The sequence below is a fragment of the Rattus rattus genome, chromosome 1 (assembly GCF_011064425.1).
Source record: "Rattus rattus isolate New Zealand chromosome 1, Rrattus_CSIRO_v1, whole genome shotgun sequence".
Lineage (NCBI taxonomy): Eukaryota > Metazoa > Chordata > Mammalia > Rodentia > Muridae > Rattus > Rattus rattus.
In genome coordinates this window covers 55,405,818-55,419,919 of record NC_046154.1, presented here as the reverse complement: position 1 = coordinate 55,419,919, position 14,102 = coordinate 55,405,818, and the positions used below count along the sequence as shown (strand labels likewise).

General features: G+C 42.5%; 1 protein-coding gene and 1 pseudogene across 3 annotated transcripts in view; one reads left to right on the top strand and one right to left on the bottom strand.

Annotated features, from left to right (window-relative positions):
- The window catches only part of Dock7 (dedicator of cytokinesis 7), a 170,472-nt gene that overhangs the window by 155,723 nt on the left and 647 nt on the right, over positions 1–14,102 (bottom strand). The window lies entirely within an intron of this gene.
- Positions 3,121–3,925, top strand: LOC116899986 (annotated as a pseudogene).

Below are 14,102 nucleotides of genomic sequence, written 5' to 3'. Positions count from 1 at the left end.
AAAAAAGAATCCCCATTTGCTCAACAAAGGCAAAATTTAGGAAATAACTTTCATGTTCTCCTTGCTTGCTGCAGATAATAAATCTTTCTCCATTCTTCTTGGCTCTGCTTGTCTTGGCATGACACTCATTGACAGATGAAGTCATTATATTGTTAAACCACTGATACCATGCATCCTATACATGCAAGGAAATGCAGGCTACAAAAGACTAGACCAAACAAGGGAGTAAATTAATCAGGGTGGCAGCATACCAATAGAGAAGAAAAACCTCCTTTTAACTGCAAAGAGCTTGATTCAAGCCATAGGGAAGGCCTATGACTATAAACATTTTCTTTGACAGAAGCATAAGAAAAATCACAGAGCAAGTTCCTCTGGCATAGCAGTACGCAAGAGCTAAGGATAGAAACATGGTGGGGAAATATTCAGTGAAGTATCAAGAGTCTGGTTTCTCGAGCATGACATGGTGACTCTCTTTTTTTTTTTTAATATTTTTTATTTATTCACTTTTTATTTGAGTACAACACTGTAGCTGTCTTCAGACACACCAGAAGAGGGCATCAGATCTCATTACAGATGGTTGTGAGCCACCATGTGGTTGCTGGGAATTGAACTCAGGACCTCTGGAAGAGCAGTCGGTGCTCTGAACCGCTGAGCCATCCCTTCAGCCCATGGTGACTCTTCCTTCAGTAATAGCTTCAGAGTCGCTGAGGACTCACTGTAATGGCAGGAATCTGAAATGTGCTGCACAGGCTCCTGCCTTTAACACCAAGCCCCAGCTGTGGCACTATTCTGAAGCTTTAAGGGGTAGAGTCCTTCCTTGTGGGAGGAAGTCACTAGATGTGGGCCTCTGGAGGTCCAGCCATGGCACATTTCCAACACCTTAGACTAAGCCACTTCACTACGCCATTCCTGCTGACAGACTGCAAACCTCTGAATGGCTGAAAAAACATTCCCACAATTGTTTCTGTCTTGGCAACACCAAGTAACTGATACAACTGGCTCTGTGCATGCCATTTATCCCCTATTTTGTATAAATATTTCAAAACGAGTTATTAAAAAATACATATTCTCTAATTGTGTTGACATATTCCTATCCAAAACTATTTTACTGGGACTAAAGAGATGGCTCGGTGGTTAAGAGCACTAGCTGCTACTGCAGAGGACCCAGGTTTTATTCCCAGCACACACATGGTGGCTCACATCCCTGTGTTAACTCCAGTTCCAGAGGACCCAACGCCCTCCTCAGTCCTTTAGAGGTCCCAGGCATGCACATGGTACACAGACATTCATGCATATAAAGTAATACTAAAGCACTCAAAACACATTAAATAATTTGATTGTTTTGAAAGAACTATCCTTTTGTGGTAAGTGAATACTACTATAGTGGCTACAATTACAATTGGCTCCTAACAGGAAGAAAAGCCTGACAAAAGCCAGGACTCCATCTTACTTAGGCTAACCCCTTCCAGAAGAGTCCGCAGTAATACAGAGTGCTTAGAAAATGCTCAAGAGCTGAAAGGAGAAGTAAGAACAGAGAACAAAATTCCTAGTTCTTTCCCTCAAAAGCAGGTAATCACTGATGTTAGGCTAGAAAGGAACAGCTGGTGGGGCTCCCTGAGGGTGGAAGCCAACCCCCAGCCTCAGCCCACGGCCCAAGACAGTGTGGGATAGAGAGAGGAAGCAAATAGTGTGTGGGAATTTGGAGAGTGCCTAGCCTTATAAGACTCCAGAGCTCCAGATAAGTAAACCAGTCTATGAGTGAGGATGGCTAAATTCATCTGAGACAGGGACCTGCCTCTGCTATCACTCTAGAGTGGCATTTGCTGAGGACAATCTGTCTTCACCAGGGTCTAAACATTCACTCATCTCTTTCAAAGCCTGGTTGACCAAAATTATATACCAAAGAGGATTTCTTAAAAGCTAACATTTACTACAACACTCTGATTTAATGTAAAAAATTTTAAACAATTTTAGATATGTAATCTGTTTACTTATCACAAAATAATTTCTATCTTTAGTATATCAGCAAAAGGCTGGTTTCAGGGAGTTACTGTGGAAACAAAGGCAATAAGATTTTGCAAGAAAGATAAAAAACAACAAAACACTGGCATAAGAAAAATATCATTGGAACAAAATATATAAAAGATACATGCATTCATTAAAAATTCACTTACAAGTTTTTCTTTAAAAAAAAAAGTGTCTCGGGGCTGGAGAGATGGCTCAGCGGTTAAGAGCACTGACTGCTCTTGCAGAGGTCCTGAGTTCAATTCCCACAACCACATGGTGGCTCACAACTATCTGTACTAGGATCCGAAGCCCTCCTCCAGAGTGTCTGAAGACAGCCACAGTGCACTCACATACATAAGTAAAGAAATCTTTTTAAAAATTATCTCTCTCATCACTATTTCCAAATCCACAGTGAAATCCCTCAAATGTAAATGCTTATCCATTTAATACCCTCATGGATATACTTTATACACAAAAAAGAGAAAGAGCGAATCTTTATTTTTAGGTGTATATGCATTTTATTTACTATCTTTTCTTCATAAGTTATATTTGGAAATATTTCCCAATCAGCACATAAAATTAATAATATGAACAACACCTGTCAAGCACTTGCAGTGTGTCAAATTAAACGTTACACTTACTATTCAGGAACACCCCATGGAGCAAGCACTACACTCTCAGGGTCATTATGGCTACGTAACTAACTAGCAATGGTGAAAGATGTGAGCATAGAGATTCTACAGCTAAGCTACTACATGGTTAACCCACTCTACGTCCATTCTGTGGGTGAACTGAAGTGCATGTAACAAGCCTATCAGTGACCATCAGGCTGCTTCTGTGTCCCCAACATTCTCACTAGAACGCTTCTGCAGACATTTTTTCCTAAATGGAGAAGTATGGGTTACTTTTGTCTTTCTTTGGGGCCTCTCATATTTCCACATTTTCTGAAACAAATTATCTCATGAGAAAAATAGGTTTAGAAACTATAAAATAACAGGCCTAGCATTAAAAATGATAGAGACAGGGTTTAAGTTCAAACCTATAATAGGCCTAGCTATAAACAGCTGTCATTTCACCACTTTAAAAGTTGAGGCAGGCTCTCTCCTCCAGCCGAGCAAGATGCCCAAAGGAAAGAAGACCAAGGGGAAGAAGGTGGCCCCGGCCCCCGCCATGGTCAAGAAACAAGAGGCCAAAAAGGTGGTCAATCCTTTGTTTGAGAAAAGGCCTAAGAACTTCGGCATTGGGTAGGACATCCAGCCCAAAAGAGATCTCACGCGCTTCGTCAAATGGTCCCACTACATCAGGCTGCAGCGGCAAAGAGCCATCCTCTATAAGCGGCTCAAAGTACCTCCTGCCATCAACCAGTTCACCCAGGCCCTGGACAGGCAAACAGCGACTCAGCTGCTAAGCTTGCCCACAAGTACAGGCCAGAGACAAAGCAGGAGAAGAAGCAGAGGCTGCTGGCCCGTGCTGAGAAGAAAGCTGAGTGCAAAGGGGACGTCCCAACTAAGAGACCACCTGTCCTCCGAGCAGGGGTCAATACAGTCACCCCCTTGGTGGAGAACAAGAAGGCTCAGCTGGTGGTGACTGCCCATGATGTAGACCCCATTGAGCTGGTGGTTTTCCTGCCTACCCTTTGTCGAAAGATGGGGGTGCCCTATTACGTCATCAAGGGAAAGGCCAGGCTGGGTGCCTGGTCCACAGGGAGACGTGCACCACTGTTGCCTTCACACAGGTGAACTCGGAGGACAAGGGTGCTCTGGCTAAGCTGGTGGAAGCTGTTAGGACCAATTATAATGACAGATATGACGAGATCCGCTGCCATTGGGGAGGCAACGTCCTGGGTCCTAAGTCTGTGGCTCGCATTGCCAAGCTGGAAAAGGCAAAGGCTAAAGAACTCGCCACTACGCTGGGTTAAATGTACACTTAAGTTTTCTGTACATAAATATAATTACAAAATTATCTTCCAAAAAAAAAAAAAAGTTGAGGCAGGTGGAGTGCCATAAGTTCCCGGCTGCTTGAACTACAGTGTAAGGCATTGCCTCCAAAAGAAAAAAGTCACACGTGTGTGTGTGTGTGTGTGTGTGTGTGTGTGTGTGTGTGTGTGTGTGTGTGAGAGAGAGAGAGAGAGAGAGAGAGAGATGTATACATAACACAGCTATATGATGTAAATATAGTATATATTATAGATAAAGACACACACCACCCGCACACACTTCCATGGAACCAAGTTTCCAAAAGCAAACAATTCTGGTTATAGTTCATGTTAATTGTTTCTCTATTTGCCCAAACTTCACTCAACAACTCAGGTAAAGACAGTGAAAAACGCCTAATGTACAAACTAACAGATAAAGAGGAACACTGCTGGGATAGCCTTTCTTCGCACTGTGTGAAGGTGTGCCTCTCCGTATTCTGAACTGTTAATTCTGCAGAGAATTATGTGCTGGCAGGATTCTGGTGCTGTCATTTATAGGGCCTATCACCAGATTTTCTATGTTGTAAATATTTGTCCTTCCTTACCTGCCTAAAGGCGATCTAGAAATGTGTCAGAGGTTGTCTCGCCACTGACTGGTTGTAACAAAGACCTGATGGCCAATAGTGAAGCAGGAAGTAGAGGGTGGAACTTCCAGGCAGGGGAGTGATGCAGGAAGAGGGAAAATCAAAAGCCAACATGGAGGGGAACAGTCATGGACCAGAACAGAGCAGAAGCAAAGAGGTCTAGAGTTAGTCCCGTGGCAGATAGCAGGCTAGATGGGTTAAGTTAGATGAGTTAACTGAGGAACTGCACCAGGGAAAGGCCAAAGCTTTAAACTTTATTAGCAGCCTCCATGACCTATTTAAACCACTGGTGGGTCCAAGAAAGTCGGCTATAAGACATTCCAAAAACTAACAGATTAACAGAGCACTCCACTGACAGCCACATTGTTACAATCTATCTCATGTCTTTCCTGAACGCTGAACAGAGCTCTAAGACACTGTCTTTGGGTTACTTTTATGTGAACTTGTCTGAAGTCTCTAGGGTGAGCCAGAGAACTGGACCAGGCTAAGATGTAAGCAGGACAAAGAGAGCCCTTCTACTGGGTGATTTCAGGACACTACGCGTCAAAGCCTTACAAGGTATATGTTAGAAAGATAAGCATGTCTCCAACAGAGTGGTTTTTTTTTTTTTTTTTTTTTTGGTTCTTTTTTTCGGAGCTGGGGATCGAACCCAGGGCCTTGCGCTTCCTAGATAAGCGCTCTACCACTGAGCTAAATCCCCAACCCCCAGAGTGGTTTTTATAGGGCACTTCAGTATGTCTTAATTTCCTCTACTAACACACAGTAACAACACTGTTCCCCACTTTATAGAACATCTTAAATTAGAATACAGAAAGGAAAACAAAACAAAAAAAAAGCACCTGTGAATGTTGGGGCTGACTTAAAATTAACATGTGGCAACAGGTGGGGAAAAAAAAGTCTACAGTAAAAAGCCACCCCTCCTCCTCCTCCAAAAGAATCTTTAATTTAACCCATTTCTTGAGTCTTAAGAATCATCTTGCCTACAAGCATATAAATTATAGTGTTTAAGTTAGATACATTAGTTGATAAATCCTGGTTTATTCAAAATTTTTTGATTTTGTTTTCCTAATTTTTTAAGATCTCCCTCTGTACCCCAGGCTGGCCTAGAATCCCTCTGGCATCAAACTCATGAGATCTTCCTACCCCAGCTCCAGTGTGCTGGGGATATAAGCACAAGCCACCTAGCCTAGCTTATTCTAACTTTTAAATGCTTCTCAAGCCTGCGTGCTGTCCTATCCTTTCCTACAGTATTCGACTATAATTCATAGCATACTTGTAGTCAGCAATAGTGGTGCACACCTTTAATCAAGCACTCAGGAAGCAAAGGCAGGGGGATCCCTATGAGTTCAATGCCAGCCTTGTCTGTATAGTAAAATTCTTTCTGAAAAAACAAAACAAACAAACAAAAAACTCCATTGTGAAAATCTGAACATTCTTTTCCTTAGATCATGAAGAAGTGAGTGTTTCTGCTGGCTCAGCGTAATGCTGGAGGTTCTAACCAATGAAACGGGGAGGGGAAAAGCAAGTGTGCAGAAGAACAGAAGGGAAACCACTCCAGTCAGACCTACAACACGAGGCTGCCGTTCTCAGGAGGCAAACCCTAAGTCCCCAGCCCTAAATTATAAATCAGCCTTAGTGGAAGAGCAATGAAGGAGCCATAAGACATAATGGGTATGGAGAACTTGCCTGCACTCCATACTACATTCCCAGGGGAGACTGCTATAGTGACAGTCCCCTTTTCAAAATCCCAAACCACTGGGAAACAGGTCTGCCCACGGAACCCACCTGTTACGCTGTCACAGGCTGAGCCTGAGCTGTTCCTTACTGGCTGCGAGATGAAGATAAAAACACTTTCTCCATGACTGAGTCAGAAAGAAGAAAGAGGGAAGAAATGCTTTCAGGATGGATTACACTGGCAAAAGATCTCCCTGAGGCCAGCCGAACACAAGTTACAGGTGGTTGTAAAGACCATTTCCCACCACCAAGGAGAACCAAATACTGGAGTTATTTTGTGAGGAAAAGGAAAAGATGGTAAAAATGGGCAGCTTTTGAGAAGCCTTGGTGACAGGACACCATCTGACTAACAGTGAAAGCACACATCACAAGACAGCAAGGCTGCTAGAAATTAGCACAATCATTAAAATGCTTGCTGCAGGGCTGGAGAAATGGTTCAGCGGCTAGAGCATCGATTGCTCTTCCAGAGGACCCAGGTTCAATTCCAGCATCCACATGGCAGCTCACAATTCCAAAATCTAACACCTTCATACAGGCATACATACATGCAGGCAAAAACACCAATTCACATAAAATAAAAATTAATTAATAATAAAAAGAAACACACACAAAATGCTTGCCACACAAGAACCTGAGTTTGACCCCAGTACCCACCTAAAAAGCTGGGTGTGTCTTCAGTTTGTTGTAAGATTATGTTTCTTAGGAATGTCAGAAGCTACACCCATAAAGTCTCCCCAACACGACTACCTGAACATGAGGTGAACAAGGACAGTAAAAGACGGAGAAAACTCATGACGCCTCAACCCTACACAAAGAACTACACAACTAAGGAATGCCAAGAGTGGGAGAAAGTCTTCCCCAGGGAAGGCCACACCAATCAACTATCCAAACCCAAATGGGCAGCCCTGAAAACAGACAAACAAGTGACATTATACAGACTGAGCACGTATTTATGTATTTACAAATATGCATGTATGTTTGTAATGACAGTTAATGAAAAAGAGAAGCCATGAATTTGAAAGAGGGCAAGAAGAGGTGTATGGGAGGGTTTGGAGGGAATAAAGGATGGAGAGCAATTGAGAACAAAGCCTGACAGTAACCTCTGGCCGCCACACATGCACATAGATAGACAAAATATAAGACACACACACATAAACACACAGAGGGGGGGAGAATAAGTAAAATGATTAATTTTATGTTGTGTGTGTGAATGTATTTGTATGTGTGAAAGTGTTTATACACGTGTTCCTGTGGAGGTCAAAGGTCAACCCTGGATGTCATTTCTCAGGTACCATCCACCTTGTTGTATGAGATGGGGTTTCTCACAGATTTGAAGCTCCCTGATTAAGCTATACTGGCTGGCCAGAGAGCCCCAGGGATCAAACTGTCTCTAATTCCCCAGCATTGGGGTTACATATGCCTGCTACTATGCATGGCTTATTTATGTGGGTTCTGGAGACCAAACGTGGATTCTTGTGCCAGTAGAACAAGCACTTCACAAACTGAGCCATCCCCCCTTCCCCCAAATTAACTCTGAAGAGAATCTGCCACTTAGTATATGACCAGCACTCTTACCTTCCTTCCTCTCATTAGAAATCCTGTTTGGTAATGAATGTACTCCTTGTGACCCAAGTGGGGCTGATGTCATTACACTCCCTCCAAGTCAGGGAAGGGCAAAGAACCGAGGACTGACTAGACTCTTCTACATCCCTGAACACTGCAATTGGTTCAGGGAAGTACATCCACCTCAAGCAGACAGATGACTGAGCTCCGGACAGGAGCTGAGCCTACAGAGCTGCCGAATCTCACTGCAACTGTTTTGGTTTTGGTTTTGTGTAAAATCTGAGATACAAAGACAGCAGCCCTACTGCCAACATTTGCATCACCTAATCCAAAATCATCAACTAACAAAGTGAGCACTTCTTTGTTTCCCTGAATGGATTTCATTTGAGCTTCTGTAATTGCATTTTAAAAATTTCCTTGGTTTAAAAAATAAAGCCAGTGAAAAAGTAACAAGATATCAAAAGTGGCTGCCAGAAAGCCCACGACTCAACAGCGCAGAGCAGGACTGACTGGGACGCTGACGTGCCTAGAACAGGAGTAAGTAAGTGCCCTCCCTCTCTACAAAATGTTCTACTGATCTAGGAGCTCTTTCTCTGTGCACACTCTGTGGCCAACAAGCACATCTGCCAAGTGCAGGTGCGTGCCTCCCCCCACCCCCACCCCTCTCTCTCTAGGTCTTTGTGAAGCAGCAGCCAGGAAGATGTGCCTCCACCTTCCATCACTTCTTACTTTTCTGAGCCTCACCCCACTTTCTCTTGTTCCTGGGATTATATTTCCCAAACAAAGCCTGAATTCTCATCCTTAGCCTCTGTTTCTAGGGGAGGAAGTCTAAAAGAATTTCTAGAAAGAAAAGAGAAGAAATGTAAAGAAAAAAGGGGGCTGGAGAGATGGCTCAGTGATTAAGAGCATTGACTGTTCTTCCAGAGGTCCTGAGTTCAATTCCCAGCAACCACATGGTGGCTCACAACCATCTGTAATGCAATCTGAAGATGGCTACAGTGTATAGTGTACTCATATAAATAAAATACATTAATTTTAGGGAAAAAAAAGAAAACATCTCTCAGCAAAGACAAAAACAAGCAAAGTAATAACCATAGCAAACCCCACAGAGTGTAAGCACTAACTTAAAACTGAGCTAACTTTTCAAAACTTTCTCTAGAAAGGATGAAAAATAAGCCATAGTGGGGGAAGCACCATCCGAATAATACATGATTAATACATTGACTGTATGTGAAATACACAAAATCACAAAGGAAAAAAATGGGAGGGGATGGCCACAAAGATTTAACTAGGCAATTTACAAAACAGGGCATTTCAATAGTCAATAAATACACAAAGCAGAGCTCAACTTCATTAATAATTCAGTAAATAAAAATTAAAACTTTACTGTGAGCTAGCATCATGAATCCAGTACACTGACAATCCAACACATTTGTATTATACTGCAAAACTGGGCAGCACCAAGGAGCAGCAATCATGTCTAAAGCAACACTGTTATAGGGCAAAAATCACTTTAAAGAACAGCTTCGCCTCGCCTGAGCCTGATAAGTAAAACTGCCACAAATGACAGCATACGTCAGCCAGGAATTCCAGAGTTGACCATCCCCGGGAGCAGTAGTTCTCAGGGGTGGCACAGCAGATATCCTGCATAGCAGATGCCTACATTATGATTCGTAAAAGTGGCAAAAATACAGTTTTGAAGTAACAAATGAAATAATCTTACGGTTGGGGTCACCACAACATGAGGAACTGTATGGAAGGGTTACAGCATTAGGAAGGTTGAGAACCACTGCTCTAGAGAAACTTAAGCATCGATGGTCCCAGAATACATTTATTGTCTAGAAATCAGAAACTGCGTCATGGCATACTTACACAATAAAACTCTACAAAACCACAAAAAAATGAACTTCACAATATAAATTTTAGCAAAAGAGAATAAAGGAAACAAGCAATATAATACGATTCAAATACCTTCTTTAGAAAAGAAAACCTCTATTGCTTAGAAATACATCCACAGGTGAAAAGAACAAAACAGGAAGTACAGGCTATCCCTCAACGTCAGCACAGTGCACTGGAATCACCTGAGAAATGGGTAAGCTCTATCTGCCTTATTGGTTTTTAATTTTTAAATTATACTTGCTATTTCTAGAGGAAGTTTGAAAGGAATATAAATTACAAATGAAAACAATGGAATAGTTAATGGTGGGGTACAGTGAAAGCACCTCTGATCAGAGAACAAGGTGTAATCTAAAGAATGAGTCAACAAGAGAGAGATCAGATTACAGAGAACCTTAAAACACAAGCAAACCTTTGGAGTTCCCACTGATAGAAAACTGTACTCTTATTGAAAGCTGTGTGGCAGGGAGCCTGTAGCACGTGAGAGTAAGAGTGCAGAGAGCCTGGGGCCGTGATTGCCTAGGGAAGTGTTGACACATACTTGGAGGCTGCACTGAGGCCACACTGAGGTGGCAGTCAAACGACCACAAGGTACCGGACTTGAACAGTCAAGACCTGATCTAGCAGTATCGTATTGTTTGCCTTTTTTGTTTCTTATCCCAAAATCAGACTGAAAGGCTCACTCATTATTGTAACTGAAGTTCATTCTCTTAACTTATGGTGAGTCGAGGGGCAAAGATGAGAAACTGGGAGAGGGGCATAGCCCCTGAAATCAATGCTAAGGCAAAGGGAAGGGTCAAGGGTTAAAGAAACTCAAAGCTACCCATTCCTGAGACAAAGCAGGAAGTAGTCATGATGATGGCACATACCTGAGAGAACAGGGACTAGAAAACAACCTGTAGTTGGTGGCAGCTAGGAGTGTAGACAACTCAATAGGTCTGTGTTTTACAACTGACACTGGCATTAGTCTTATGACAGAAAAGAACAGTCTCTTAAAAGGAATATAAATGTTAGAATGGGAAGGCAAAGTGTAGAGCCAAGGTTCTGAGGAAAGTGGTAAGAAATAGGCTCAAGACGTGCCTAGCACACCGGTGTCTAAGGCAGGATGACCAGAGTCTGAAGCCAGCCTGGCTACACAGGGAGACCCTATCTCTGTAACAGGAGAGGGGAATCTGGAGTAACCTCATGTGAAGGAAGATGGTAATAAAAGGAAACTGAACTGTTCTGGTCTCCCTCCAACATGTGGCTTAGAAGGTACAAAGAAACTAGGCACTGAGCACTAACAATTAGTGGGGTAAGGGATTGGCCAGGTTCGATTCTAGCACAACGACAAAAAAAAGGAAGGGAGGAATGAAGGAAAAGAATATTCAAGGACAAGATGAAAAAGAAAGAAAGATCAGGGAAGTCTGAGTCCACAGAGAAAAGTGGACGGTACAGCTGGTAACATCTGAAGAAAACCAGACTGGGTTCACACGGTCACAATCACTAAAAGGTAAGAGGACATCAAGCTCAAGCCATTAAATAACACTACATTCGGTCCTGACCAAACAAACACCTGACCCCCCCAAAAAAGACAAAAACACAACAAAAACCAACCAAAAGCTTAATTTTCTGCTTCCCGGCAAAAACTACAGCTAATCAAAAATGGGGAAACAAGAACGTGCGCATAAAGCTGTGATGTTAACAGTGACACCTGGGGATCCCGTGAAACACGTGTTGCACCAAAGTACAAATAAAAAGTGTGGCAAGTACAATCAGAAGACGGGGTCTGAGGCCAATCTGGGCAACGCCAGCACCGTCTAAACGCTCGTCTGGAAAGCAGCACTGCTACTAGCAAGTAATACCCTGGCGACGCAGCAACAGCTAGCATTTTCTGCATGCCCCGTTCCACGCAATTTCAAGGATCTCAAGGATGTTCGTCCATTTAATCCTCATCCCCACTGTGTGGGTGGGGGCTTCTGGAAACCCAAACGAGGTCCGATGGAATGTTCAGAACTGCCTAGCTACCGCGCCATGTAGGCCGACTTTCAACCGGGGCAATGTGGCCAAAACCAATATTCTGTCCTCCACTGTGTGCCTCTCTAGGTTATAAGGATACGAACCTGGTAAAAATGTACACCAATATCCATCCTCTTACTGAATATCTGGTCACAGGACAAAATGATCCAAATGAAACCCTACATCGTTAATCGGAAAACAGTTAAAACTTCATAAACGTACAAGCCTTGTCCCCAAGAAGGAGAAAGATTAGAGAAGAGGTGATTTCTTGATATGAGCAAAGTACAGGGGGCCTTGCAAAGCTGAGCTAAAGTAAGCCAGCCAATCAGGTAAAGAAGAAGAAAGAACTTCCTGAAATCACATCCCAGCCTGAAAAACATAATGGCCTTCCATGGAAAAGGCTGAAAAAATAGCTCAGCCAGAAAAAGCTGACTAGATGGTTCTTTATAAAGACTTCCAGACCATCCTGATCTTTTTTTTCCCCTAATGTTTCACACAGCAGTAGGTTTTTACAGAGCAGTGAATTTCATATATGCATATATTATGGAAAAGACTGTCGCTCTGAAGAAAAGGTCTTAAGCCTTGTTTCATAAACATTGCAAAAATGAAATAGCTGCTATTCTGAATAGCACAAGGCTTTATTCTGAGCACTTTGGAGGTACTGGTTTCTTTAACCTCATAGCAACCCTATGAGAAAAGTTCTACGGTTGTCACCATTTTTAGGACAAAGAGAAACGGAATCACGTAACTTGCTCAAGTTTATTCAATGAGCAGCAGGGGCCAGGCTGTCAACCCCAGTGTATCCCCAGAAAGACTGTGCCGTGTTTCTGCTGGCAGGAAACTTAAAAGCACAGCTCTCATTTCTCCAGAAGTATTATTTAACGATACTCAGTAAGAAGGAGGACAGTACTCATTCGCAATAGATAACTGCTAATTGCATTCAGCATTCTGTCCTTGGGTTTCAATACAATCCTATCAGCTCCTCAGGCTTCACTCACAATCTACTTCCTGATGATTCTGAATTCGAGATCCCCAGTCTCTCCCATGTCTCAAGCTAGTACCAAAAATCTAATACATTTACATTTAAACGCTAGGTGAGCCCTCAAAGCCAAGATGTCTAAATCTGAATCCTCACTTCCATCCAATCGTATCCCTCATTTTTAAAGCCCCTCCCCCTGTGCACAGGGACCTGAGACTCCGTCCATCCTCCAGCTGGCTGCACAGCTGGAAAGCCAGTGGCAGGGACACTGCACTGCCCTACTCGTCCTCTCCTCCCACAGGCAGTCAATCACTCATCACTGCATGTCCACCTGAATGTCTCCTCCAACAGCACAGGCTTCACTCCCCTGCCCTAATTGTGTAACTTCCAGGATTCTCCCGACCTGAGTTTGGGGCTCTTTTCCACAACAGAGTCTATTTTCTTTCTTGAGGCTAGTCCTGTTTCATCTGATTTCCATTCACAGAAAACAGGCACTGCCTGTATTTCATACTTTACCCTCAAAGGTGTACTTACTTAGTGAAAGGTGAACTCTAGATCTGTTTGGAAGAAATGTACAAAATGTGTCCTTTAATGGCATGCCTTAAAACCCAAAAACAAACAAACAAACAAAAAAAAGGCATACTTTCCAATCCCAATTACAAACGTTATAGTACGGACAATGCACTATTAAGCACTTTATACAAAAATGACCATTCAAAATTCACAACAATCCTACAAACTAGATACCAGTATCTGCCATTTTTTCACAAGAGACGACTAACATGCAAGAGAATTTCAACAACCTGGTGAAGGTCCTGATTTTAAAAACACTCAGTATTGGAATTTATATTAGTCTGCCAAGAGCACCCATATTCCCTAAGAACTTCTTTTATCTCTTAAGAAGAAAATGAAATGCATGTTTTAAAACTCAAAATAAAACTCATTTACACCTGATCTTGGCCAAAGACAGAGGTACAATGAGATGTTAGTTTTAAATGGGGGAGGGGGGAGGGAAAGTGTCCCAAAAGCCTTAACATTGTGGGGGTCCGGAAGCTAATAAAAGCTTTTTTTCCGACATATCCAAAAACCTTCTACAAATAGAAACAAGCTAAAAAGATCCAGAACCACAGAAATATATACAGCCATCAAAAATTTCACCTGAATGTTGCCTTTCTTTAATCCTAAATCGTAGAAATAAGGCTTTATTGGTACAAACAAACAAACAATGCCTAGTTCCTTAACCACAAGTACATCCCATAGTTAAATTCTACAAACATCCTTCCATTTTTTTTTATCTGGACAGGGAGGTAAACTGCTGGGAAACCTTATCCTGGGTGGGTGGCTTACTCCTAGGATATGAACGCCA